Source organism: Fukomys damarensis, unplaced genomic scaffold (genome assembly GCF_012274545.1).
Source record: "Fukomys damarensis isolate Sample0158 unplaced genomic scaffold, DMR_v1.0_HiC HiC_scaffold_4, whole genome shotgun sequence".
In the NCBI taxonomy this organism is placed as follows: domain Eukaryota; kingdom Metazoa; phylum Chordata; class Mammalia; order Rodentia; family Bathyergidae; genus Fukomys; species Fukomys damarensis.
In genome coordinates this window covers 57,781,407-57,808,668 of record NW_022900916.1, presented here as the reverse complement: position 1 = coordinate 57,808,668, position 27,262 = coordinate 57,781,407, and the positions used below count along the sequence as shown (strand labels likewise).

General features: G+C 34.7%; 1 long non-coding RNA gene across 1 annotated transcript in view; it reads left to right on the top strand.

Moving 5' to 3' along the window:
• Positions 1-9,266, top strand: part of LOC104867646 — a 54,066-nt gene extending 44,800 nt beyond the window's left edge. The window contains exon 3 of the long non-coding RNA XR_781828.2: positions 9,096-9,266. This is a non-coding gene — a long non-coding RNA (uncharacterized LOC104867646). The remainder of the gene's footprint in view (positions 1-9,095) is intronic.
• Positions 9,267-27,262: the final 17,996 nt, after the last annotated feature.

Below are 27,262 nucleotides of genomic sequence, written 5' to 3'. Positions count from 1 at the left end.
AGTTTAGGGATTATAGCTATGCTGATATATAGAAAAGCTTGTCTCCGTGGTGTAACCTTTATCTCATTCACTGATACTTTAAAATTTACTTACTCAGAGAGATCTTCTCCTTTTGGTAGAGTGTGTTTCACAACTCAGCACTGTCTTAAGTATGTTACAAATATTAACTAACTTAGTCTTTACACTCCTAAGTAGTAGATGCTATTATAATTCTATATTTTCAGATGATAAGACTGAGGCATAGAGATAATCAGACACTGACCCCAGATCCACATAATTAATATGGGGCCACTCTGAAACTCATTCCAATGTAGAATTTTAGCTCCAAAGCCCCAAAACTTTAACCTCTGCATTACTGTTTCTTTAATAGGCCAGTATCATAAGTGGGCATTAGGTATCACTACTAAAACCTCTGCTATTACTGTCCAGAAATTCCAGAGGTAGCAATATCTATTGTCATGCGTGAACTGGAACGATTTTATATGACACCTGTTTCTTTCATCACTACCACCCAACTGACAGAGCCTAAGTCAAGTGGTGCAAATTCCTGAACTGTAATAAAATAGAAGATGGCAAAGAGATTTATATCTCTATCATGAGAACTACCAACTCCTTGGAGTTGGAATTCACCAAATATAAAAAGAAAGCACAAAATATTAAATGTCCTAAAATTGGCAAATGTTTTCCATAGTATATAATACCATGTCTTGCCCAAATGCAGTGTAGACATGAAATATTAGCAGTAACAAATACTTGCACTATCATCTTAAATAATTAATATGTGCTTTTGTGTAATTTCTAGGTCTTACTGTAGTAAGCCCACATTGTATTTATTTACATCTTCAACTTCGCAAAATAAATCTTCTCCTGGCAATTTTTCATTAACAAATAGGAATATATGATATATTACTTCTTTCATTAACATTCACCATGGCTACCCTGTCATAGACTGTTAAAAAAACAGATAAAAATACATCAACCCACATGCTTTTTAAAAGACAAAAAGGTTCTCTCTCCTCCGCATGGTGATTTCCTTTCCTCCACAATTTTCGAAATGTTGGCCTAAATATAGGTTAAAATTATTTCTCAGTTGTCACTTAATACATTCCAAGATATTATCACATGTTTGCATTCTCCTCAAATCTATATTAATGGAACTGTCCCAAAATTAGTTATTAGATATAGGAGATAAATTTTGACATGTCTTTGTAATTAGTGACTCAAATGCTAAGGAAAACTCACATTCCATCAGAAATAAAAGAAGAGTTTAAATGTCTGGGTGTGTTTATGTGTAAATATATGTGCACTAACCATAAAGAAAGACCAAAAATATTAAAATGGGAGAATGCATATTTATTGAAATACACTACTCAGTTTTAGTCAATCAAACCAAAATATCAACCCATTAGGCATCTTGTCTTAACAGGAACAATAGCAGTTTCCCATGACAGGATCAGTTTTTCAGATCCACCTGAATTTTACAGACCTTATATTTAAAAAGTAGACAGAATATTGTCTATCGGAAAATGTTTTCTCCTTTGTTTACCTATCATTAATGAACTAAAAACTCATAAATGGAGATATTTACAAAATTATTCCAAAAGTCAAAGAGCATCTCCGACTTGAAAAACAACACTGTTTCTCTGAAAATGTCTCAAGCGCTGTTGATGGTAGTCAACGTGCTACAAGATGGATAGAGTGACTCAAACAATTTTCTGAGGTTATATAGAGAGGCGAGAGGTATATATATTTCTCCCTGCAGAAGCAGATTGGTATGGAGCTACTTAATACTCAGTCACACAGCTTGTGAAGAAATAACCTGAACAGCATCAGTATGCCCTAATTCTTCTCACATTCTGCTTTTCACCGCTCTCTCTCTTCCACCTCCTTCATCTACTTCTCTGCGACTTCACCCCTCATGACTCAGCTGGCATCGCAGATCTTTTATGCATAGTGCCACCCTACATGAAGATTCATTCCCTCCCTTCTTCCTCCAACCACACCCTTCCCTCCCTTTCCTTTCCCTTCCCTACTATCTGCATCAATACTTTGCCATATTTATACAAATTCCCTGAGATTTACACCAATTCCCTTATCTCAGTTCTTCTAGCAAGTCAACTAATGAATGAATGAAAGATAACGGGTTAGCGGTAAGCACTGTTTTGGTTTCAAATTACTCCTCTAGGATAGGTGCATTGGGAAGGGGAAATGTCTGAGGCACCAGGAAGCCTTCCTTCTCATCCTAGGTGAACATTTTCATCTCTTATCCATGCCGTACCACTTGGATGTAACATTTTCCGTCTTATATGAAGTGGAGGAGCATGTCAGTCTGCACGCTTAGGTTATAAGACCCGAGGAGACAGCCACACTGATGCTGTATTTGTAACAACCAGTACTAGCAACATTGTATTTGCCCTATGTCTAAAATCAGATGGAACAAAGTAAGTCTGGAAAGAAATAGATTTGTCAGAGCACGTAAGCTGTACCAAATGGGATAGCTCCCATATATATTAGCTTTGCACAAAATCCGCGCTAGACTTAGGCAGTGGGTTGGAACGACAGTTGGACTTCCTCACCCCTTTCTTTCCTCCACAGCTGTATTTATATCTTCAGATATGAAGCTTTTATTCTCTATCCTGTGAACCCAATATTCAATGTTTAAGATGGGGGAAGCCAATGAAGGAGAGAAAATGTGTAGGAGCAAGATGTAAGGTCTTGAAAGGTCCTCTGACAAGACATTTCAGGGATCAGAATGAGAAACATAGCCCACTTTTCTACCACCAGGAAACTATTGAAAATGATGTAAAGTAATGTGGAAAAAAGCCATAAAAATTACTAAATCATTCTCCACCAGTCTTATGCTATTTGGCAAGACCATGTCCAAGAGGCTGAGTCAAGGGTTTACTGAATGTCAAAAGTGATGTGATAAAAAAAATTGCTCCCCAAACACTGGTCAGTCATTTAACTGAGAAAAAAGAATTCACAAGATTCTGATAGCGTGACATATCATATCATATCATGTCAGTATGTGGATGGACTGCTGAAATAGTGTGCAATGCTTAGGAAATCTGAAAAATCCCGCTATTAAAAGATGTTCCTTTCTGTGTAAGCAAGTAGTTTTGAAGAAATATATGCACATTCTAGAATTAAAACTAGCTAAATGAAAAAATAATTGCTACACTTTGACAGTTAACTGAACACAGAAGACAGGTTGAGTGGGAGGGAGGAAGACGAGAAGAAAATAGCAGAGGAGGAGAAAGAAATAGCCTGGAATATTTTGGAGCATTAAAAATATTCCAAAGAGTAAGAATTTCTGTGTTTTAGGTACTTTTGAGATATTAATAATTATTTTTGCACTTATTTAATTCTTCTGACAAAGTATTACAAACTTTTATACATGATCCACACTTGTGATGAAGGCAAACCTCTTGCTTTGAGAATACTAGAAAGGTGTTCAGATTCCCTGTTTTGCTACTAGGTACAAGAGACCCAGAATAGTTACCATTCAGCTCACCATAGTCCAGAATTCCAAAAAATTTAGAAATAAGAGATGGAAATGATGAAAAAATGTTAGGAAAGCTCTGTGATGGAAAGGCGATGAAATTAACTTATTGTTCTCAATAAATAGCCTAGTCATAGGTAGGACAAGAACCAATTAATAGGGAATTTACTCATTCATATTTTTATTCATTCATCCACTAATCCATGTATCTACCTACTCATTCAACAGACATTTGTTGAAAGCTCTTTCCATACCAGGTCTTTGAAGTATGGTGCTGAATGTAGCAAGCTCAGAAACAGAGGACATATTTTTTACAAAACAATATGCTTTTACTTTTGTTCCAAGAGAGACTTTGGAGAAACCATATATTTTGGTCTTGTATTTAGAGAACAGAAACTAGCAGACACTTGATGAACCTCTCAGAGATATTAGAAACATAACAGATTGATGTTCTAGCAGGATATACTATCACCAATTATAATTGGCCTCTTTTATAAATATTTCAGAAACTATTCTTAAACAGAAAAGGCAAAAAGAAACAGAATTTTACAAAACAGTGTTTCTTAAGCCAAAAGATACATAAGGAAGATTCATTTTTTTATCCAGTCTCAGGCAGATAATTCACATGAATGTTGTTGTTAACAACCTTTTCTCTGTATCTAGGGATTTTGCATTTTAAATGTTTAGTTTCATAAAAAATGGAAACCTGAGAAACTCTCTTGAAAATCATAAATAAGCAAAGCCAAGAATACACTTTAGAAACATCTAGGTTGTTATGACACCCTACCCACACTGCCTCAATTTGAAAATCATAAATAAGCAAAGCCAAGAATACACTTTAGAAACATCTAGGTTGTTATGACACCGTACCCACACTGCCTCTCACACTGATTTTAAATCTCATGTTTTCCTTTTATTTTTAGTGAGAGTTTGCAATCATAAATTTTAATAGATTTATCCCTCAGACGGTGTCTACCATGTGAAGTTTAAAATCTAAGGCCAGAATGTGTTCACTGATGCTAAAATTCTAGCAGCAAAAACAAATGTCTTATCTCTGTAAATACTCTCACCTCCTACTTTTAGTTGTCTATGCAACTACATGAATAACGTTCTTGGTCATTCTTACATAGACTACCCCATTCCAACCTGTCATTCCTTCCCATGTTCTTTCTATACTCCAGAGTGTCCTATTCCCCTCATCCCACACATCCAATTTCAAAACCCATAACCACCAGCACAAGGGCCTGAGTTTGATCCCCAATACAAAAAAAAAAAAAAAAAATTCACAACCCATTCTCTTATTGAGATCTAATTCAAATACTACCACACCTGGACCCTAGGCCTTGAGCCCAATCAGTGATTATTCTATCATCCATGAACATTTCTAGCATTTGTGGATGTATTTTGATGCTTGTGTCCACTCCGATGCTAGGGTAGATGTTGATAGCTTCTGTTCTTTGAGGAGGACTCTTTCAGTCAATTAGTAAAATCTTATAGCACAGAAACACCAGACCCAACACTTAAGGCTAAATTTTAGAAAAGAAAGTAAAGATGGTTTCATACTCCCAGTAAATGCTTGGCTTTTGTCCACCTGCTTTTAAAATCTGACTTTAGAGCCCAACAGGAAATACTTAACCTAAGTGGAAGGAGGGGTCCCTGGTTCCAAGTGATCTGTTTTTGTTTCAAGTATGATCTAATTCAATCAGTGGTTTGTTCGGATTGCACGTCCCCTAGGAAAATAACCAAAGTTTGCTCAAAATGTGCCTTTTATTTCCCTTGTCACCTAGACTCCAAGTCAAATTTTCTTTCTATTGATTTCAAAGTAGTACAAATCAAAACCTGCTGCCAAGACCTGGTGAGCCACTGATACAGATCAATATCTTGCCATGATAACAATCTTCAGCCAGATCAAGGTAAATGCTCTTCTCTTTACCAGACCCTAACTTAATTAGTAGAGTTTTTTTTTCTGGAAAAAAATGAATAAATTTCCAGATATTTAGAGAGTTTTTAATAAAATTTCTCTATTTACTACTAAATATATGATTAAGGAGTAATAATAGCTAAGATTATGTGAATATTTCTTTATGCTAACTCAATTTATCCTTTCAACCTTTTTTTTTTTTTTTTTTTTTTTTTTTTTTTTGTACCAGGAATCAAACTTGGGATCCTGTGCTTGTGACATAGGTGGTGGCACCACTGAGCTAAACCCCAGCCTCAACTTTTGTTTTTTAAGAGTAGGAAAGATTTATTGAAAGAAAGGAAGCTTCTGTCTAAGAAGCACAGAAGGGGGACTGGTAATTGGGTTGCCCACTCAACCAACTTCTAAAAGGCGTTTTATGGGACAAAGCCAAGAGGTAAGGTAGGTTCAAGGTCGGGCAAAACTATAGTCAACAGTGAGATTGCAAGTACAGTCGCATAGGTAATGTTGGATCCACTTATTGCAGACAGATAAGTTAATTAGATATCTTCTAGACAGTCAGACAGGGCTGCTCTCAAGGAGCCAACACAGCAAGGAGCAAACATGGAGGACATCAAGACAAATTTGCTGAAGGCCAGAATTGCAAGAAAGAAACTACTATACCCTTGTGCTTCACCTGGTGATAAAGAGCAGTAAATGATATTCTAAATAGGTATCAGTCACCTGGGTGGGGGTCCAAGTTCTTAACCCAGCCTTTCCAGTAACTATCCCTGACCCCTGCCTTTACTGAAAATCCTTGTATACTTGCTATGTGACTTGCTCCCCCAGTTAACCTCCCATTTAATCAATATTACCTGGTGACTGCACTTGTAATCCTACCGGTGGTCATGGTTTTGGCCCACCTTGTAATTTTCCATTGGGTCTTACAGTTTTGTGCCACTGAGTCACAGTATGTACCCACACATTTCCCCATTTGACTACCAAGCAGGCAACCAGAGCCCAGGTCTGGCTGGAACCACTCAGAGTTGAGGTGTGGGTTATCCTCCAGAGATCCCCTGGGGAGTCAGACAAAAGAGAGTCTTCAGGACTTTGCCTGAGTTCTCATATTTGCATGACTTACATAATTCAACGTTAGTTGCTTTGCTGTTTAAAGGGTAAATTGTGCAGAGATGGTTTAGATTCTACATTAGCCTCTTTTTAACTCTGCCTTTGGACACATTACCTAATGTCACTGTGTTACCATTTTTGTATATAATCATTTAATGCAACCTTTCAGTGAATATTTGCTAAATATCTAATATATGTCAGTTTCATCAACAAATAATACAGTTTCCAAGAAGATGGTGACTGTTGGATAAAAATATTTTGTCATAGAGGGGATGGGGAAGAGGTGGGGACATAGATGAGTGTTGCAATTTTCAGATAGATGATCCCTCTGGAAAGATGTCACTACAGCATAAAGAACAGCTAGAACAAAGACCACAGGGGCAAGGAGGCAAGCATGCTGGGTAGGAGGAGACCAGGGCTAGTAAGAGTGGGGGCAGGGAATGGAGTAGCAGGTGAAATCAGAGAGGGAACTAAAAGCCAGCTCCCACAGCACCTTGCAGACCAATGTTGACACTTTAGCTTTTACTCTCCTGGACAGTAGGTACCATCATGGGCTTTTGAAGAAAACAGTGACTATGATTTAGGGTTCTAAAAGTCACTGTACTGTGTTGGCAATAGACTGAGGCTTTGGAGAAAGAGATGTAGGAATTAAAAGTAGAATCTGCATTAAGAGGTGAGAGGATGGGAACCAACATGGAGGACAATCGGGGTGCATTTAGGGAAAGCCAGGGTTATGGAAGAAGAGAAATTACCATACCCTCATAGCATGAATAGCAGTGATTGGTATTCTAAGTAGGTATCGATCACCTGGGTGGGGGATCAAGATCTTCCAAGAAAGATCCCTGACCCACCCCTTCCCCATTTAAGCAATATTACCTAAGTGACTGTACTTATCATAACCTTGTACATAGCTTCGTCGACCTTGTGATTTCTCACTGAGATATAGGGGGAAGAGTTGGAACTCCCAAACCTACTAGATATCCAAAATGCGAATTTGAGTTCTCTAAAATTGAAGAATGAATTCTAGAAACAATGGAGGATAAGAGTAGGAAAAATTTATTGAGGGAAAGAAAGCTTCTGTCTAAGAGAGACAGAAGAGAGACTGGAAAGTGGGTCCTACTTCCTCCCACCGCTATGCTTGAAGAGGTGGAACAGTGGAAATTACCCAGGAACTTCCAGAAGAACCAGCCTCAAAGAAAGCACTGAAAAATCTATACTCTCCAGCATACATTAACTTTCCTGTTCCTCTGTTTTGTGAACTAGAAGACAGTATACCAAATGAAATACAAAGCCAGCATTTTATCTTTACTTATCTCCACAGTGGAATAAAAGTAGCCCTCCTCCAAAAAAGAAAGAAATGGGTTTTCTTCTTTCTTCAAAAAATAAACTGCTATGACAAGCACAAATTTACATCACAGATGCAAACAGAAACAAACAACGTGAATTTTAAGAAACATTTGAAGTAAAAAGATTCAAGTTGTTGTTTTGACTATAAAAGCTAAGTTTGATATGAAGTATAAATTGAAAGGATTTATTCATGTGTTGTCTGAAAGAACGAGTTCCCAATGTCTGCATTCTAAATATTTCCACATTTTTTCCCAAAAAGTAAAGAGTTAGTAATTTCTTTGGAAAGCTCATATATTATTTAATAACATAGATGACAATTATTAGTTGCACTGAATTTTTAATTTCCCTGTGTATCAGATTGTAGAATAATGATGACTGGAGTCTGGGAGTGGCTGAAGGAAAGAAGACTCATGGGATGTTGAATAATGAGTACCCAAGAATGGTTAGAAATGAGCCATAGTTCTAGTGTTCTACAGCACAGCGGAGTGACTATATATCACAATAATCTATTATGTATTTTTGGAATAAGTAGAAGTACTCAAAGGCTCCAAATACAAAGTGATAAGGAAATAGAAACATTAATTGCTCTGATTTGATCAGTACATTAAGTACAGATAGATATAGATATCAGACTTACCTCATAAATATGTACAATCAATATATAATAATCAAACAATTTTTAATTGTTTAAGGAGATGGAAATAGTAACTACCTTAATTTGACCATTATACACTGTATACATGTATCAAATTATCACAAAGTACCTAGAATGTTGTATTTAAAAATAAGTATTTCAAATATTTAATTTTTCTCCTTTTATTCCAATGATGGGTTCCATTAATATATATCAACTGGGTTTCCACTTTTATATTTCCATTCATATATATATTTATATATATATAAATTTAAATTCATATATATTCATATATATATTTATATATATATAAATTTAAATTCATATATATTCATATATATATATATATATAAATCTAAAATAATATTAAAATCTTACCCTTTGTTTGTTAGAATCGTGTTGCTCCTTTCTTCCACAAATTAGGCAGCTACATATATATGAATCTAACTAGCAAGAGCACAAAAATGTAATGTTATTTCACTCATCTTAACCTCTATTTCAATTCCTTATCCTATTTGATGACAGAAGAATTTATTTGATTCCAATTTTTCCCCAACTGACTCAACATTCTCTGTTTTCTTCATCAGGAAATAACTGCTTCCTGGCATTGGCTCTCCCCCCATGGGGCAGTTGAGGAGCTTCATGAGTGGCCATCAGCTGCCCACCCCTGCACTGCCTGAGACACACCTCCTCTCCTGGACACCTTGCTTGGAGCTGCCTAGCCCTCTGGCTGCATTGAGCTATCTGCATCCTGTCCCCACCCCACACACCTGCTCTTGCTCCTCAAGTAGCATTTTTCTAATCATTTTTGCATCATAATAAAATTAATGGCATCTTTATTCTTTTTATGCCCACTCAAACATGTGTCATTTTATTCCAGCTCGTGTAAATATGTACATAGCTGAACAATCCAATACTCCTTTATGAAAAAAGATTGAAAAAATTGGTGAAAGGAATCTTACATGGAAATAACTAGAAAGCATTTCTTTTTTAATACTAATTTTTTTATATTTATTTATCAAAGTAGTAAATGTACATGCTGGTTATTAGCAACACTCCCCAAACCCATCTCTTTCCTTCAACAGACTCAATCTCTAGCTGTTTGTTGCACTGCCCCTGCTGCTTATTTATAGCTTATCAATGTTTATTTATTAAATGAAATAAATATAAATATTTTATTAACACGCATTGACAACATTTTATATCACATGCATTATTCATGTCATATTCATTATTCATTTGAAGCTATGTTTAATATTTATGTTATAGGCATTAAAATTTTATTCATATGTATATTTCATCAAATATATTTATTAATAATTTCTGGAACTCTTTTTTATCAATTCTTTGCTGTGCCAACTCTCAATTCTTGATACTTGCCGTTAACTTCCTGCTATGGTGGGTGAAGATTGATGTAACGCTACAATCACTCACCCCGCTACACTTACCTCCCAATTTGTGTAGCTTTCCTTTTTCTTCCTTAGATACCCTTGCATACTACTTCTTGTGTCAACTAAGATAGCAATCGTTTACCTACCATTTAGCAATATTAAGCTTTCCTACTCTCTTTGACTCTTCTCTACCCCAGCTTTCCCTTCTAAATTTTGTCACTCTTATGCTTAATATACTGTAAAGATGAATAACATGTATATTTTGCTCTGTAACCATGAGTAGCCCTCTGTGTTCTGCCAATATGTTGTTCTAGAAGTCAAAAATTAAAACTTTACATTATTATGACTACATACATGTTTTCAAATGCAAAAAAATCATGAAAACAATTCTCCTCTTTTGTTTTTAATTTTAGAGTTCATTTGCTTTGTTTGTTGCTTTCTTTTTTAGAAAAGTATCTTTTTTGTAATGTAGGCTTTTTGGCGTCCTCAAAGACTTTTTTTTTTCACAGCAAAAACTATCAGGTTGATTTTTATTTTAAAAGTTAATGTAAGTTTGATACACAATGGGAAAGTAAAGTTAAAATATATAAACTTAGTTCTTAGGTTTTTAAGTTAATCTTACAAATTTTAATTTCTATTTACAAACCTAACATATTTGACCAAGTCCTTTTAACACTGCTTTTCAATAATATTTGTTCCATTTATAAATTTACTTATTAAAGCCTTTAAATATTTGCATCCATTTAATAATTTAATATCAAGTATCACTTATTCGCTCCAAAACAAAATCTCTACTACGAAGCAATTTTTAAAGTTCTAAGAAAATCATAAATGTGGTGAACATCGAGTTTTCCTAAAATTCTTAACTTGTAAGGTTTAATCTTTAAAATTATCAATGTAATTTATTGCTAAATTAAAAATTACAAGTTAGTGTCACAAGAATATCTAATAGACAGAATTCCAAATTTGCATAAATTCCTTACTGCAAAAAAATAAACTGCTTTGAATCTTGACGTTTTTCTGCCACTTTTCAACAAAACAATTATCTTTTCAGGTAAGACTACTTTAAGCAGTTCTCTACTAAATCATTTATGCTCCCATTGTTAAACAACACTTACCTTCTAATGCAAAGATTTCTTGGTTAAATGAGGTGACTTTGAAACGAACATTTTACCCGGGCATGAGCCACAGAGCAATAGACATTCACAGTAAATATTCTTGCTTCTCTCTTAACACACCACTTGTAACATCTCGAGGAACTCTGGAGACTGGCTTCTTAAAAAAATGACCAGATTTTGGACCCTACTTGAGAACACTAATATGAATGACTGAGACATATCTATAACCTCAGAAGAGCTAATTCCTCAGTTGATGCATGTAAAGCTACAACCTTTCTCAAACTGATTACTTATTTGTATATGGCATTTCTTTTGCTCCTAAAACATATAAATATCTATCTGAGTGGAAAGACTTTAAAATGTAACACAACCTATATTCATTTCATGTACACCTTACTATAACACTGAACAACTATTAAAGAAATAGCCAGCTAAATTCCGGGTGTATTTTTGTTTTTTATCACATTGTTATACAATCATAATTTCTGAACGTGTTTACTGACTTTCAAATTTTTTCAATATCTCCATGTAAACCCTAAAAGAATTTACTGACTCTCAAAAATGGACTTCTTATCTCAACCTGGAGTTATACCTTCCAAACTCATGCCACTAATTTTATCCTAGGAATTCCTTCTACTGCTTTTCTCAGTCCATTAAAAAAATAGCTCAAATATTCCTCCTTAGTATACTTCATTTTGCTGAATTACATCCTTGAGTGACTCCCTAATGAATTATACTTGGAAAAGAAATTGTCTTATTCATTTATATGTATCAAAATGTATTCTGACCTTACTTTCTATTGATAGTTTTCTGGGTTGAAAATCATTTTCACTCAGGATTTTGATACTACTGTTTTACCATCAAGCACTTCCAATAAAAAGTTTGATGCTATTATGCTTTGTATTTCTTCATAGGTCATTTGCCTTTGTGTGTATAATTGTTTTTCATCTCTGGACAATAGGAGTACCTTCTGTTTATCATAAAGATTTCAATATTTCTATCATAAATGTCTAGGACAGTCTTGTTCCTATTGGTCTGAAGACTCAGGGACCCTCTCATTCTGGAGGCTTGTGCTTTACAGGTTTGAGAAGTTTTTGTGTATTATTTATTTGATAGTCTACCCTTTGCATTTTTTTATCTGGAATTCTCTACTTAGATGTTAAAACCTTATTAATGGTTCTTTGTTCAAGTATATTTTATTGCAATTTTATTGTAACTTCTGGAAGATCTTTTCCATATTATCTTTCATTTCTTTTATTAAATATTGTTAATTTTTTCATTCTTTTGGATTAATTGTTTTGTTTATTGGTACATTTTAGGTATACAGTACAGTTATATTCATCATTGGGATCTTGTACCTTTACATGACAGGTCTTGGTTCTCATTTTTTCCCCTTATCCCTGACTTAACTTCACCCCCTTCTCCCCTCCCCATTTACAAACACTTTATTTCCATTTTTTCCATTTTCTCATATTTTTTCTTTTCCCTTATTACCTTCCCCTACTTTTCCCTCTTTCCCTATACCTTTAGCCCTTTCTTCCTATTTCACATTGTCCATTATCTCATTAGGATATTATGTACTATTATAGTTTTTCACACCAGAGAAACTATTTGGTATTTGGATGAATTTTTATCTGATAGTATCATTTTCTTACATGATGTTCTTTTGTTTGAATGCAATAACTTCTTGACTCTTTTACTATCAATGTTTTGTTTTGTTTAATTTGTTTATTTTTGTTTCTCTTCTTCTTGTAGAAGATTTTATCCAAATTTCTGATTTTTAAAGTCTCAAATTTTCTTTTCCAAATTAAATAGGCTTTGTCACATGGTAAGATTTTTACCAGGGTAGCTGTACATAGCCTCCTATTATAATTTAGAATCAGCTGGAGAATTTTTTTTAAAAAAATACATAGTGCTAGTTTTACTCCAGGAAGTCAGATGCAGGGCCAGGCATTAGTTTTCTAAATTATCTTTTTTATAATTATCTTTTAAAAATCTACTCTGAATGTTTTGCGGGGGTTTTAGGGTGGTGGTGGTAGTTTTCTAAGGAAGAACCTTTAGATGTTTTGCTTGGAGCACTGACAAAATTCAAGTGTGAGCAATTGCCGTGGGAGTATGGAGGAAGTTTATCACATGATGCGCAGACTTTCAGTTGATCTATTTTCAGCTCCCACTTCATGTCTTTTGTTGGTCACACCTGACTTTTCCAAGTTCTCAATCTCTCTGTGATTCTTCAAAGTCAAGCAGCTTCCACTCAGGTGAGATCATCCTCCAACTATTCTGGTTTGTAGCTTTTTCAGCCACATTTTCTGACTGTCTTTATAATTCATATGAATGAATTGGTGTTGGAAGAGGAAAAAATGTCCATTTTAACCCCTTTCCTTTAACCCCTTTATGCTTTTAACTCTTATACATAAGAAAGTAGAGTCTACCCACTGTTTCTGCAGAGCATAGGAAGGAACTTGGAGTACTCATAGGAAAGTCAAGGCTAGTTATGGCTGGAGAGGTAACTTTTACTGTATAACGAAGAGAGAGGAATGCAGTGGGATGAAATTTAGTTTTAAATGATAGAGTGGAAAAATTTAAAAAGGATTAAGAAGGCCAAATAATTCAGAAGAGAAATCATAGTACTTTCAAAGATAAGAATGTCATGTTGTTATTTTTGTTGTTGTTGCTAAGATATAAAAATTTTGTTGCTCCATACAGTGCCTTTGAAAATGCGGGGTTATTTTTCTTCATGGAAATAAAAGAAGCATAAATACAACTTGAATGAATATTCATCCGAATTGGCACCTGGCAGGAAAAAGAATCTGAAGCTTGGAGTAAATCAGAAAATATTAAGCGCCCTCTTGCTAGTGCCAAGGTCACCACCACCATTCATGAAGATTTGAGGCAATTTTAGTAGACAGTGGTAATATGTACATAATACTTTCCTTGAAATATAATTTTAGCCCATTACCCAGCTTTGGTAAAGATAATGGCTTTTTAATAATCATTAAATTCTAGGAGTGAGCAATTTAATATTGCTGTCAAACTATACTACTGTTCTTTTGTCTGTCCAACTAGGAACGAATCAAGTGTGCTGCTGAGGCTGGACTGTAAGATCTTTCAGCTGCATTTCCATTGTCATGTTCCATGACGAGAACAAGAATGCATGTTCCTTGTGCCTGAGAAGTGTCAACTGGGGTAAGAAGGTCAGGAGATGTAGATTTGTTGAGAATAAAATTTAATATCGTTATACAAATAGACATGCATGCTCTTCCATATACAGAGTCAGTACGTAATTGTAAGAAGGCATCATTTTCCTAAACTGCTTTCCAACTTTTCAGTGGAATAGCAAATGCTTAAAAGTCAAAGGAGCATTAGCAGTGGTGCCTGCTTAGAGCCTGACCACAGGTTTGCACACTGCTCTCCACTTTCACTGCAGTCGTGTCTGACAAATCTGATGGTGTGGGGCTGAGAAATGAAAAAAATCAGAAATTGAGTGTGGCAGAAAGGAGAAAGGAGAATCCATTACCTTCAAAGAAACGCTTGAACTGGTGAAGCAGACAAGTGAAGCATATTAAGGCACAAATGCCAGGAGATGATGTACATTGTACAAGCATCCTTTGGTACTTTACTTATTTTAGCCATTTAATGTTGTGAGATGCTAAGAGATTGAATATAACTGGACTGCTCTTTTTCATGAGAAAGAACTAAGAATTACTGACAACAGAGGCCTCTTTCTGCTTCTAATTTCTGCTTCTCTGGGTGGCAGGGGAAGAAAAGTACTTCCAGGCTGGTTGTCAACAGTCATTTTCCCATTGCTGGGACACAATATCAAACACCCACAGGCTAAAGGAGGAAAGGTTTACTTGGCTCACAGTTTTTAGAGACTTAGTTTTACACGATTCAGTCCATAGTCAGCTGGCTCCAAGGAAGGAAGGGCATAGTGGAAGCATCTGGCATAAGAAAACTGCTCAGTCTTCACTGCCAGGAAACAGAGGGAGAAAGGAGGAGCCAGAGAAGGAGATTTAGGTGGGGTAACCACCCATGGCTCACCTCCAATCAGGCCTCACCTCCTAACAGCACGTGCAACTGCTGAATCATTCAGTAGGTGAATCCGCCAATGCATAAAGCACTCTGTGACCCGAACAAATTCTAAAAGCCCCACCTGGGAGTGTATGAGAGTTTTTGAGAACATTATAGATCTAATTAATAACTGGTGGAGGGAGATGCTGGATGGGATGATGGTGAAGCAGAATAAAAATCGAGATAGTCCAAACTTTTCTGGGCTGTAAAATGATAGTTTTTAAAAATGTAAATTGATGCCATTTTTGTAGTTATTCAAATTATTTTAAATATAAGGATGCATAATTTTCACATATGCCAATAGGAAGGGTTATATCCTGGGGAAAAAAGTCAAAAGACCTGGTTGCACATATATGTACACTTCAAGCCTCAACACAACCGCTGTGCCTGAGACATATCATTGACGTCACAGGCCTTGCTTTATTTCCAGGGTCTAGGAAGATGGTACAGTATAAAGCATACATATCTTGTCTTTATCTACTATCTTTATGAACTTCTGTTAAGTTGAACTCTTAAATCTTTGGTTACCTTGCCAATAAGTCACGAATAATAACTGTACACTCATTATAGAGTCACTGTGACGATGAAATGAAATAAGGCATGTAAAGCATAGAACATAAGCTTGTACCTGGTAAGCACTTGATAAAATTAGCTATCTTCACTCTCTCTCCTCTCAAAATCCTTATATTTCCTGCCTTCTTTTGACAGTCACTATGTTTGGGTTGTGCTTGTTTCGAGAAAAGATTAACACTTTAAAATATACACAAACCTCTCAACTTCTGAAACATACTACTTAGGCAATAGGCCAAATTCTGTAATAAGAAATAAACATTTTGACTAGAGATTTTTTTGTTGTTACAGGGAAATCGGTACATTCTCACCATATGTGGGAAAGCCTCTATTTTCCTACCTGGAAACTCTCTGGCCTACAGATGATACACCCTCCTCCCCTGCAACTGCACAAGATCCCAGCAATTGCCAGAATCCCGAGGAGCACAAGTTATCAAAAATAAGCCTGGGGTTGAGGGAGTGGCTTTGTCCTGCCTCACCGTATTTCCTCACAACCATTTTCAGTGCCCCCTTCATGTCAGTAACAAGAATTAATTTTTATACATAGATTCATATTTTAAACATTTGAAAAAAACAAAACCAATTCAAAATGTTGCCTCTCCTATAATATTGTTCCAAACTAAGTGGAACCAGATACAAGAGGAAGAGAGGTTTAGAAATCAGGAGTCCTGGTTCTGTGGACGACTGGCTGAATGAACTTAGAACCAACTACGCTTTTGGTTACCTGTTTGACATTTGGAAATATAATGGCAAAATTATTCTTAAAATACCCTCTAATTCTAAAATTCTCTCATGGATCTTTCTGTAAAATGAAGACTATAATTCTAAAGCAAACATTTCTTTCATCTCATTTTCAAGGTACCCTTCAAATCCATTTGTTCAAAGTCAGCTATGCCTTAATCATGTTATCAATTCAGCAACATATTCTGAAAATGCAGACCAGTACCACAGGCTCATGTATGAAAGAAAAATAATGATACATTGTGTATGGCTTTATTTACAGAAATTGAGTATCAAGTTATTTTCATTCACACATATAGACCTCTCTAAAAATATTTTTCATACAAAGATATGTCTTTCAGTGAAATGTTCACCCTTGCCCTAAAACATCTCAATATCACATTTACAGTGTATAATAATGATATAGTCATGACTATAATTTACTAAAAGCTAATTGTTTTCCAGGCACTATACTGTGTGTATTGCAAAATGATTTTACATTATTAACAAAATAACCCTATGATGTGGGAGTATTAAACACAAACACACACATATACAAATGCACACACTGAAAATAAGATGTTATGTGCCTAAAGGCAAATAGCTAGTGAATTATAGAAACCAGACTATAAATTAGGTCCATCCTCCTGCAACAGCTGCTTTAATTCCATTATTTCTGGATAATTAATTACTTATTAATTACTCATTTATTTCAAAGTTTTTAGAAGGGATAGTATAACTGATTTAATATTTTTTCTTTTCTATGTCTTGCACATACATAAGAAATGTTGATGGAATAAACCATAAATGAATTTGTCTCTGGTACAAATTTTAAATAGAGAAATTTCTAGAACTCTGCTTCCTAGGTGCAGTCTTCTTCTGCCTGACAATCACCTAGCAAATGGCAGAAGAACACAAACTGAAGTCTTCGGAACAAATATTGGTGATAAATGATTGTCTGAATTTCTAAGTACTGAAAATACTATTTATTGATCTCGATGAATCATCCTCAAATGTTTTGCATTCCAGTTAGTTGGAAAGAGGAAGAGAATCATTGAAATGCTACTAAAATCACTTCCTTGTCATTCAAAATCCATTTACACAAAATGCACTAGGTTATTCTTGTAGCTAACGTAAATGTAGAATAATAAATTGCTATTTATATAAAATTGTTAATCCAAGTAATTACATCCAGGATAACTCTATTATTGGGATAGCTTTATGACTAATCTTTATATCTCAGTGATACATAAATGATTCGTGATCTATGTAGAAGAAACAGAGTAGAAGGCTGTAGGCCATTTTGCTTTCCTTTTATAAAGTAAGCATCTAGATCTAAGTAAGCATCAGATGTTCCCATAGTTAATGCTGTAGTTTTCCTTAAACTTTGAAAACGATCAGAACAATATAGTACTATTTCCCAAAAAATGTTATGATTTCTTTAAAATTCTATCTTACCAGATATCATTTTTCATTTTCAAAATTTAATGAAATAATCCAGAAACCCATCTTTCTCTCTGTACTTGAAAACTAGATAGCCTCACATCCAAGGTCTTAAACTAAACTCCATCCTTCTAATAACTTTAACGAGATTCCCCCAGGTTTCTTGATTACCCTTTTTACTGATGGTTTTATCAGTTTCTTTATCTGGGTAAATTGGAATACTTATTCTTTTTCTCATCCTTTACAGATAATCAGAACGTGACTCTTTAAATAAGATTAAACTACTAATAAATTAATTAGCCTTACACATGGCTCTTAACACATTAGAACTTTCAGTTTTATAGCTAAAAGCACAAACCCAGGACAAATAAACATTTCTGGATTCTACCTATGGAATTAATCTGATCAAAACTGTAATATTTAAAAGTAAGGTTTATATTTATTTGCTTTTATTAATTTTTTGATCACAGTAAATGATCCAGAATATTGCTAATTAATTTCATTACTAAGGTCATAGTACCTTAGGGAATTTATATAAGTATGTCTTACTTTTTTAAAGATTGCATATTTTCATTCTTTTCAATAAAAGAATTATCTCTAAGAACATATGGCTTGGTCTTATGGATAGCTTTGATGAGACAATTCTTCAGAGCTTGCTTTTGGGTTTTTGTTTTATTTGTCTATCAGAGTTACTCTGTAACTATTCAATAAGTAAAACGTTTCTGTGGATCACCACTTCTCCTCGGATAAATGTAACATCATATCAACCCAAGACAGAATAAAGATTTTAAAATTATTGTCTAATAATCTGAGCTAGTTTATAACAATGAGGGTCTTAGTATTTATAAAGGTGTTCCCTGGTGTAGGTTAAATTGGTAAGGGGGATATTTAAAAGGTCTCAAAATATTAATCAAGCAAAATACACAAAGTTTTTAATTAAACAGAAAAAGCAGGATATTTTCATTCATTTGTTCAGTTAACATTTACTACCTACTGTTACTTGTGTTCAAGTAGGATCAAGTTTTGTTTTCAGAACCGAGCACCAAAGTGAAGAAAAAAACTGAAATATTTCCTGCTCTTAAGAGATGTACAGTCTTATAAAAGGTAAGGACACAGGTAAACAAATAAGATTTACCTGAAATGTGAGGTGTATGGAGAGGAAACACAAATTTGGTAAGATGATAGAAAAGCTAGGAGGTAACCGGCCTTCTAGACATGGTGATCTTTCTGACTTTATGAGGCAAAGGTTTCATTTGAGAACTGCAGATCAAGGGAAGACCAGCCTGAGAGAAGGGAAGATGGTGCTCTAGTCCAGAGATCAGCAAACGTTCTGCAGTACTACAGAGAGTAAATATTTTCATGCTGTGGAGTCCATTTGTTCTCTGCTGCAGCTAATCAGCTCTGGCACTCGAGTATGAAAGCAGCCATACAGACAAAACTTAAACCAATGGGCATGTCTATGTTTCGATGAAACTTTATTGAATAAAAAGAGGCAGTGTCCCATATCTGGTTTATGAGCTATATGTTTTGCCAACTCCTTGTCTGATCTGACATATAACATGGGAAAATACTTTGAGACAGGATGGGTTTCTGTGTTCAAGGAACAGATAAGAAAGAGTCTGGTATGGCTAAGGCCAAGTAAGTGGGAAGAAAGGGGCATAAAATGAGCTTGAAGAGATAAGTAGAAGGCAGATTGTGTGTGGCTTTACATGCTACAGCAAGCACATTTGATTTTGCTTTACGTCACTTAAAATTTTAAGTAGGATATAATTGTGATGTTTTTCAGATTGTAAGAGCTCATTTTCATCCCTAAGTGGAGAATGGATTGGAGGACTAGTAAAGTAGTTCTGGAGGTACTAAAGTAGTTCATGGCCTAGATTTACATGGTGGCAAAGAAAATGGGGAGAAGTGGATATATGAGACACAAAGTTCAGTATCTAAATGACTGAATTAACTTGGAGGAGGTGACAATGAAAGAGAAGGAAAAATTACTGAAGCTCAGGTTCTGGCTTAGAGCAAATTTATTGGTCTTGGGTAGTTAAGCTGGACTAAAATATAAATTTCAAAGAGGGAGATTAGAGGGAGGAAGTCTGAAACGTTAGGTTGAATCCACTTTAGGGAATATCTTAAGTAATAAATAATGTAAGTTGCATTTGTTTTCATGAAAAAGAGAAAGTTACTGAAAATTTTTCAAATGAAGAACAATATGGCCAGATGGCTATATTTTAGGTTGGATAGATTAGAGAGGAATATGTCAGGAGTCACAGGATATTAAGGAATTATCAACATCATATAAAACAGAGATAATTAAGAGTTGCTCCAGGATTACAGTATTGGAAATTACATGAAATGTAAACTCAGTAATAAGGGCTTTTGTCTGAGGTCATTTATAACAAACAATATGAAATAACAATTAAGACAGAAAAGAAATAAAAGCCAAAATTTAAAGGGAAATTTGATTAATTAATTACAGAAGCTAGCACATTTGAGCCCCAAACCAGCTCTGAATTAGTTCTCTAACAGCCATAAAAATGCACCAATGAACAAAAATAAGGAGGAAGAGGTATAAATATTGGATCAATCACAGCTTCCATTTAATATAAGAAGACCTATAACTTTTCCAGGAAAATAAATTCAACTTTTACAGAAATATATTTCATAGTCTTTTATAAAATGAACATTAAAGACAATAATAAATTATATATATTATATCATGTGATATAATATAATATATATCAGGAGTATTAAGTCTCCTACCTTATAACCCAAATACTCAAGTACAACTGAAGACATCATACTATAGATTTATACAGGTATTTTTACAGAAACCCAGGGTAATGAAGTCCAAATAATGAGTTTTATAATGTCTTGATTTGATTCAGAAAAAAAAACATTTAAAAAATAAAAACAGTCAATGGCTCCCTTAGAAGTACCCCTATTCTAAACATGCAGTACAGTAGTTAACATAAGTCTCTAACACTACAGACACAGAGTGCAGAAAATGTTAGTGGCATGGACTCTGAAACCAGGTATCTGAGGTTCAAAACTCACTTGCTGGAGACAATGCAATCAGAGTCAGCAGAGTGGTTGTGGACCCCAAATGCCAAGGGCGTACGAAGGGACTAGTGTAAGCAGGAAGGAAAGATTGCAAAGTAGCCTATACTTCAATTGGCCAAAGACAAAGACATTTATCAGCTGCATTAACTATAAAGCTAATGCCTAAAGAGAGAAGTTATTCAGGTATGGGTCATACCTTACTATACCCAAAATAGGGCTTCTCAATTGGGTGCTGAAATATATGCTGCTCTTTCTTAGGTTATCTAATGAATCTAAATGTGACCATTTCCATTATTAATCTAGTGAAAACTGATCTATTTCCTATTTTTAACTAATATCTCTATGATGCATTATAAACTTGCCATTTTGCAAAGACAACTGGGTTGCCTGTACATAATTTTAATTAAATTTTTGACCTTTAAGGAGCTAGTTTAGCCAAAGTCCTATCTGATTAGAGGTATTTTCAGGAGACATATTAGTCTGGTTTGTTATTGTAAGATTTGAGAGTCATATTGAATAAGAAAATTATCTTCAGTCTCCTGGCACATATACAATGTGTATTTTTGAAATGCACCCAGAAGCAATGGAAGGAAGTTACATTTTTTGAAGATATTTAAAGACAGCTATCCTTGTATGTACATAGTTCAAAACAATCACACTCTTGCTCTCTAATTTTATCAACTGTCAGGAACTAGAGTTTATAAAGTGAAAATAAAAGCTATTATATTTGATTTTCCTCCATCTCAAATTATTCTTGCTTGATAGGAGAATCTTCTGAGGTTTAGTCTAAACAAATAATTGATGTCAGCTGACTTCCTCTTATTTTATCTTTCTCAATCTCTGCATGGTTCCAAAATTTCTCTCCTTGGTTCTAGTTTTCCTAATGGATATTCAATGCACATCCTTACTTTTCTGCACTTTCTGAAGCTATTCTTTCTCCCTGCAGTGACTTCTAATCCACCCTTTCCCAACCAGGGAAATTCCACTCCCTGTTGCCAGAATACAATGTTCATTCCTCTGTTAACAACTTCTATTACATTTCCTGCTTCCTTGACTTTCTTGAGCCTGGCTGAGGTAAAGGTTATGACTCATTCATCTCTGTATTCCCAGCACCATATAAATTTAGCAAATAGACATTCAATAAAAGTTTATTAAATAAATTCTTCTTATGGAATATTCAGGGGGCTGGAATACTGGGTTATTTTTCCAGTAACGTAATTATTTCTGACTTAACTATACCAAGAACTAAAAACAGCTTTCCATAAGAAGTAGCTCTCTGGATAGAGACAGCAACACAAAATTTCAACTCTTGAAGAAACAGCATCATGAAATAATGCTAGAATAGTAACTGGATGCCTGTATAGAGTATTCGTGGTATTTTGTGAAACTATGACCATCCTACCAGATTTTGAATAGTTTTGATTAAAATCTAGCCTAGAATTTTGAGTTAAAGTCATTAATAGTAGAGCCAAAACAGTATAAACCCTTACATATGTGTTTTGTTTTTGTTTTTTTGTTTTGCCACTGAGGCCACTACTAGAAATAGCACAGAGTAAAAAACAATAGAATTTTTTTTCTTACAATACTGGAGTCCAAGGTCAAATTATTGAAAGATTTAGTATGCAGTAAGGACTCTTTTCCTAATTCATAGATGACCATATTTCTACCATGTCTTCACATGATGGAAAAGGTAGGGGAATTCTCTGAGTGTTTTTTTTTTCTTAAGAATATAAATGCCATTTATGAGGACTCCATATTCACAATGTAGAATAATCATTTTCCAAAGGCCTCACCTCATAACATCATCTTGGGGGTTAAGATTCCAACATGTAAATTCAGGAGATAAATAAATATTCAGACAATTGCATATGGTGAAGTGATACTTGACAAGGATGTCAAAATCTTTCAAAGAAGAAAGGACAATCTTTTCAACAAATAGTACTAGGAAAAATTGATATTCAGATGTAAAAAATGAACTTGCATCTTTATATAATACCATATATAATTATTAATCACAAAACACCTAAAATTATAAAATGTATACAAGAAAACATAGGACAAAAGCTTTGCAACATTAGATTTATTGATGATTTATTGAATGTGACATTGAGGCACAGGCAACAAAATGAAAAATAAACTAAACTTTATGAAAAAAATAAAACTGCATTGAAAGACACCATCAACAGAGTAGAAAGGTATATCACAGAGTGGGAAAAATATTTGCAAATTTTATATCTGATAAGGGGTTAGTATCTAGAATGTATGTTTTCAGTAAAACTCAGCAACAAAAAACAAAAAAAAAATCAATGAAAAATGGGTCAAAGATTTCAATGCATGGTTCTCAAAATATTTAAAACATGGCTAAATACATCATGAAAAGATATACAATATCTCTAATCATTAGGGAAATGTAAATCACAAGTGTGAGATATCATCTCACACCCCTTAAGATGTCTGTCACTAAGCAGAAACTTCAAAAGTAACAATCATTGCCAAAGATGTGGATAAATTGGAACTCCTATACCATGATGGCGAACTTTTCAGAGACTTGTCCCCAACTTGCAAGCCAAAACCCACTTATTCATTGCAAAGTGCCAGTACCACAATTAAACCTAAGGTCTTAGTTGAGTAGAAATAACTCACATATTAACATCTTTTGTCTTAAAAGAAAAACACGATAGCATGCATGTCATAGGTTCCACACCACTGTCCTACGTTATGCTGGTGAACATCTAAAGTGACACAGTCACTGTAGAAAATAATATAACAATTTCTCTAAAATTAGAGTTCCCCCATGATCCAGGAATTCCACTTCTACTTATATACTGAAAAGAACTGAAGATACATTTGTACACCCAAGTTCGTAGCGCCATTATTCTCAATAGTTAAAGCGGGGTAGCAATCAGAGTATCCATTGACAGGTGAATAGATAAGCAAAATGTGGTATACATAGCCAATGGAATAATATTTGATCTTAAAAAGAAAGTCTAACAGAGATGAACCTTGAGATCATTTTCACAAATGAAAGGAACCAGGACCAAAAAAAAGATAAATACTATATGATTCCTCTTAAGTTTTGACAAACTTAGAGTTTTCAGAATCTCAGACATAAAAAGTTGAATGGGGGAATTCAAGGAGAGGTTATTGTTTAATGCGTATAGAGTTTAATGGGTACATGGTTCCATTTTATAAGATGAAAAGAGTTCTTGGAATGCATGATGGTGAGAGTTAAAAAATTTTATGGATGTACTTAATACTTAAAATTATTAAGATGGAAAATTTTATTGTATGTATTCTTTCCACTATAAAAATATTGAAAATGAAAACATATGATTAAAATTTTAAAAAGAAGTTAAAATTCCCATAGGCATCAAGGGAAAAAAGATAACTATAGCAGCCAGATTTGCCAGGTAAATAATATTCACATGATAAGTCAACACATCAGGGATGAGAGAAAGGGCTGTTCCTTGCATACAGTACATTTTTATATTCAATTCTCAGAGCAACAGCTGGGTTCAGAAAATGTTCTGGAGTCTGAGGAGTTAAGAATACCTATATGAGCTAGGTGTAGATGATAAAAAAAAATTTCATAAACATTTGCTACGTAGATAACATGAACATGATACTCTCTTTGGTCTTCTCCAATACTAGAAGCTAAATTAAAATTATGAAATTTATGAAATAATTAAATCACTAAGAGAAATATCAAGGATCCTATTTAATAAATACAATAATCTTCAAGAAATAGTGGCAATGACAAAATTCTGAAGCAAAACAGAGAAGCCCATCTCTGGCTGGCTCCACAGATGCCTTGTGCTCCTAATTATGGTGAGTTGACATAGTTCTGGGAATTATCAGTGGTGCTACCCATGAAGCATCATGATCGATCCATGAGTGGCTAGATCACTGCTTGCTTCCTTAATGCAGTAGATAGAACTGGCTGAGAGAAACTGACGACACCAAGGAGGAGAACTGAAGAGCTCACCTTCTGTATGAGGAATCTAGGAAGGCTCCCAGGCAGCACAGAGATCAAAGTCCAGTGAGGTCACCTGCAGGCAGAGCACGGCTCTCCAGCCAGAGAACTAACACGAAATAAGACGGTGCACAAAATCTCAGAGGAAAGAGCACTCTAGGTATTCAGATCGCACAGTGCTTCGCACCACTTCCCTCTCTCATTCCCGATCACAAAGTGAGTTGAATACAAAACCCCCCCTCTGCAATAAAAAAGATATCAGATTTTGTAGAAACAGAACCAAGTAGTCATTCTCACTCTGTGTGCCAGAAACACACAAACAACATCAGGAGGGGAAGAATCGCCCACAATCCGTGCAAATATACATGACATGATGTCTTATTCAGGGTTCCTTGGAGAAACCAAACCAATAGGGCATGCAGAGAAAGCGAGAGACAGATTGATTTTTACATTCCTCAAAAGAAGACAAATAAATGATCAACAATTCTGTATATAGAAAACATTCAATATTACTACTCATCAAGAAAATACAAATCAAAAGCACATTAAGACATCACCTCAATCTCATAAGAATGGCTATTATCAAAAAGACGAAAGATAGCAAGTACTGAAGAGGATACAGAGCAGAGAAAATCCTCATATATTGAGTATAGGAATGTAATTTAATACAAACAATTATGGAAAATGATACAAAGGTTCCTGAAAAAATTAAAAATTGAAAGTAGAACGATCCAAATATTCCACAGTTGAGTGCATATCAAAAAGAAATGAAATCAACATGTAAAAGAAATACCTACGCTCCCATGCTTATTGAAAAACTACTCACAATAACCAAGACCTAAGTGCCCATCAACAGATGAAAGGATAAAAAATGTGGTATGCGTGTCCCATGGACTACTATGGCACCATAAAAATGCCTCTGTCATCTGTGACAACATAGATAAACCTAGAGGACATGGTGTTCAGTGAAATAAGCCAGGTTCAAAAAGGTTGTGAAATATTGTATAAGGTCACTAATACACGCGTATGGAATCCTAAGAAAAAATTTGTTCTCACAGAAGTGGAAAACATAATAGTTATGTGAGAATTAAGAGAGCGGTAGTTCAGATGGACAGGGAGACATTGGTCAGTGGGGACAAAGTTGCGGTAGAAGAAAAAGGTTAAGTTCTGCTGCACTACTGCATGTAGGGTGACTAAATCAGTAATAACATATATATTCTAAAGAGCTAGAAGGGAGAATTGCCAATATTTTACCGCAAAGAAACAATACATGAAATAATAGATGTATTCACTATCTTTCTTTTGACCTTACACAAGGTATACACATAACAAAACTGCCGCATTTTACCTCATAAATGTGTACAAGTGTTATGTATCAAATGAAAATAAAACGTTTTAAAAAGGAAAAACAAAAGGCAGAAAGGAGTAAACTGGCTCACATAATTGCTATAGTTGGCAAATTAAAAATCTGCAGGGCAGGCTGGAAGGCTAGAAATTCGACCAGGAATTGAAGTTTTGATGGGTCTTGAACCCAAAAGCCAATCTGGAGGCAGAATTCTTTCCTCCCAGGAAAAGTCAGTCTTTTCTTCTTAATACATTGAGCTGATTGAATGAAGCTTACCTACATTATGGAGACTACTTAAAACCTACAGATTAAAACATTAATTGCATTTTCAAATACCTTCACAGAAACATATATACGCTGAAGTTTGTCTAGACAACTGGGCACCACAGTCTAGCTATGTTGACACATGAAATTATCCATTATATACAAAAACAAAGAACCACCAAGAATGGTGATAGTTGATATATATTCCATGTGCTAGGCACTGTCCTTTGCATATGTATTCACTAATTACTTTCCCACAACAAATCTTATGCAGTAATTTTTTTAATTTCACAGATGAAAAATTTAAGATGGAAAATCCTTAAGTAGTTTATCCAAGGCCATATGCTAGCAAGTGATGAAGCCAGATTAAAATTGACAATGTTTGCTCTAAATTCATGTTTCATCACTAAATTCGAAGAAAACATAACTTGGCAAATGGAAAGAAAATCCCCTAGTTACTGTACACTCAGAGCATTTTAATAAGAATCTGAGTTCAATAAAATAAAATCATTCCAATAAAATATTCAAACAAGTGAGATGGAAAAGAAAATACCATTTATGAGAATAAATTGGAGACTAGGCAACATGATTATGGGAATAAGTAAATTGGAAGATATAGAATAGAAAAAAGTGAATTATAGACACAGAAGGTAAGAGTGGATATAATCTGAGTGGTCAGATGAAAGGGACAAAAAGTCTGGGAAGAATATAATGCATAGGGAATATAATATATATTGCAATCATATACATATGTGTGTCTATATATATATATATATATATATAGAGAGAGAGAGAGAGAGAG